This window comes from Arachis ipaensis, chromosome B03, assembly GCF_000816755.2.
Source record: "Arachis ipaensis cultivar K30076 chromosome B03, Araip1.1, whole genome shotgun sequence".
Classification (NCBI taxonomy): Eukaryota; Viridiplantae; Streptophyta; class Magnoliopsida; order Fabales; family Fabaceae; genus Arachis; species Arachis ipaensis.
Genome location: NC_029787.2, coordinates 108953263 through 108956982, shown reverse-complemented (window position 1 = coordinate 108956982; position 3720 = coordinate 108953263).

Genomic DNA, 3720 nt, shown 5'->3' with positions numbered 1-3720 from the left:
TAAATCAGTTGTCTTTATAATTAATTATCTAGAATTTCAATCCTCAATATTTTATATTAATTAAATTTATCAATAAATCTATAATCAAGAAGTATTCTGTTTTACTAAGATTTGTTTGAGTACTCTACTCTGTTAAAATTTTACAATAAAATTCTAATTTTATGAACCTGTCTCATAGAAGCTTATTAGGTAACAATAGCAGCATCTGTTGTTGATCATTTCAAGGTAACAATACTATTGTATGTGACAGATGAAGACCTAGTCATTCTGTTTGATAATGAAAACATTAGAAAGGAGATAGAAAAGGGTTCGAAGAGCCTAATAGATAGACTATTTTCATATCGAAAAATTAGCCTAGGAACTATTGAAGGAGCCTTGTATGCGATTTGGAGTAAGGACGTAGGTTTCAAAGTCATGGGTCACAGAAGAAACTTGTTCTAAATCTTTTTTGACAAAGAAACAGATATGATCAGAATAGAAAGAGGAACTCATTAGCTTTTCAAAAACTACATATTTAATCTAAGAAAATAAAATGATGAACTGAAATTTAAAGATAAAGAATTTGCAGCGATTCCAACATGGATTCAGCTATGGAGATTACCAGAGCAATATAAGACAAGAAGCCTGGGAAGAAAAGTAGGAGAAATAGTTGGGAGAGTGCTGGAGACAGATTTGTTTTTGATAAGGGGTAAGAAGAAAAGAGTGCTAAAGATAAAAGTGATGTTGGACATTACAAAACCATTGAGAAAATCAATTACGATATCAGGTAGTAATAAAAAGTAATGGAGTTCAACCTGATAGATGAATGTATCGATAATATTTGCTACTACTATGGTTTTGTTGGACATAAAGTTAGAAATTGCCAGCAAAATTCTGAGGATACGGTGGATGGATAGTCAAGAAAAGAACAGTGGTGTTTGTGGCTGAGAGTCGAGCAAGTGAGGAGAAAAATAGAAGACCAAAAGGAGAATCAAAATCCCAATAAACTTGATAAGAAGGAGGAGAGGAAACAAACATCGAGGAATCTTACACTTGTGAATTTAATAAGTTTTTTTGCTAGCTTATCAGTTCAAGAGGGCAATTCACAAACTAGAGGAGCTGAGGTAGGTTTTAAGCAACAAAATCAAAATTCAGAGGGGGAAAGAGGCAGAAGGAAGTGATGGAAGGTAGAGAACAGAACAAGATAAGAAATGAGAATTTGATAGAAGCTGAAAATTTTGACTGTTTATTTTCCTTTGTAGCAACAAGTCGAAGTGAGGAGTGAAAGGGGAGTAGGAAGCTGAAAAAGTTATCCCGAAGAATGACAACTCTTAAGTCAGTCTCAGGGTCCAAGACGAGAAATATTAGTTTGCAAGACATTATGACTAGGAAAAGATTATGTTAAGAAGAAGCTACATCAGCAAGTAAGAGAGAGGGTGTGGTGCACGAAATTGTGATCTCAATGACGCCAACAACTTGGTACGCACAATTGTAATCTCAACTCTTTTTCAAAACTTCGCACAACTAACCAGCAAGTGCACTGGGTCGTCCAAGTAATAAACCTTACGTGAGTAAGGGTCGATCCCACGGAGATTGTCGGCTTGAAGCAAGATATGGTCATCCTTGTAGATCTCAGTCAGGCAGATTCAAATGGTTATGAGGTTTTGATAATTAAAATATAATTATAAAATAAAATAAGATAGAAATACTTATGTAATTCATAGGTAGGAATTTTAGATAAGCGTCTGAAGATGCTTTGTTGCTTCAGAACCTCTGCTTTCCTATTGCCTTCTTCCAACCATGCGTTACCTCCTTCTATGGCAAGCTGTATGATCCTCTCGGATGAAAACAAATCCATCTGTGCTGTTACCGCAGGGCTAATCATCTGTCGGTTCCCACTAGCGTCGGAGTAAGACCATTGTCTTTTTGCACACTGTCACTTGTGCCCCACATTCGCAGGTTTGAAGCTCGTCACAGTCATTCCTTCCCAGATCCTACTCGGAATACCACAGACAAGGTTTAGACTTTCCGGATCCTGGATCCTACTCGGAATACCACAGACAAGGTTTAGACTTTCCGGATCCCAGGAATGGCTGCCAATAATTCTAGCCTATACCACGAAGGTTATAATCTTAGATTAGAAACCCAAGAGAATATACTCCAGCAGTCATCCAATGACTACGTTGAACATCATGTAGATTGCTTTGTGGTTGTCAGGCACGCGATCTTGGCTAAGCGAGTAACGAAGATTGGGTGATTGTCACGGGTCACCCCTTCATTCTGACTTAACTGAATTAAGTACGAGAGTATATCTTGAAGAAGAACTAGGCGTGAATTGAATAGAAAACAGTAGTAATTGCATTAATTCATGAAGAACAGCAGAGCTCCACACCTTAATCTATGGGGTGTAGAAACTCCACTGTAGAAAATACATAAGTGAAAATAGTCTAGGCATAGCCGTGAGGCCAGCCTCAAAATCCAAGGTCTAAGGACTAAACATCCAGAGATGTAAAAAGATAAAAGATGATGTAAAATAAATCTCTAAAAGTAGTTTTTATACTAAACTAGTAGCCTAGGGTTACAGAAAATGAGTAACTAAGTGCAGATAGTGTAGAAATCCACTTCCGGGGCCCACTTGGTGTGTGCTTGGGCTGAGCATTGAAGCTTTTTCGTGCTTAGGCTGTTCCTGGAGTTAAACGCCAGCTTTGGTGCCAGTTTGGGCGTTTAACTCTAATTCTGGTGCCAGTTTGGGCGTTTTACGCCAGAATTTTTAGGTAGATTTTGAATGCCAGTTTGGGCCATCAAATCTCAGGCAAAGTATAAACTATTATATATTTCTGGAAAGCTCAGGATGTCTACTTTCCAACGCAATTGAGACCGCACCAATTGAGCTTCTATTGCTCTAGAAAATCCATTTCAAGTGCAGGGAGGTCAGAATCCAACAACATCTACAGTCATTTTTCAGCCTCTGAATCAGATTTTTGCTCAGGTCCCTCAATTTCAGCCAGAAAATATCTGAAATCACAGAAAAATACACAAACTCATAGTAAAGTCCAGAAATGTGATTTTTTCATAAAAACTAATAAAAATATAATAAAAAGTAATAAAAACATATTAAAAACTATGTAAAAACAATGCCAAAAAGGTATAAATTATCTGCTCATCACAACACCAAACTTAAATTGTTGCTTGTCCCCAAGCAACTAAAAACAAAATAGGATAAAAAGAAGAGAATATACAATAAATTTCAAACTTATCAATGAAGATTAGCTTCAATTAAATGAGCGGGACTTGTAGCCTTTTTGCTTCTGAACAGTTTTGGCATCTCACTTTATCCTTTGAAGTTCAGAATGATTGGCATCTATAGGAACTCAGAATTCAGATAGTGTTATTGATTCTCCTAATTCAGTATGTTGATTCTTGAACACAGTTACTTTATGAGTCTTGGCCGTGACCCTAAGCATTTTGTTTTCCAGTATTACCACTGGATACATAAATGCCACAGACACATAGTTAGGTAAACCTTTTTAGATTGTGACGCAGCTTTGCTAGAGTCCCCAGTTAGAGGTGTCTAGAGCTCTTAAGCACACTCTTTTTTTGCTTTGGACCATGACTTTAACCGCTTAGTCTCAAGCTTTTCACTTGACACCTTCACGCCACAAGCACATGGTTAGGGACAGCTTGGTTTAGCTGCTTAGGCCATGATTTTATTCCTTTGGGCCCTCCTATCCATTAATACTC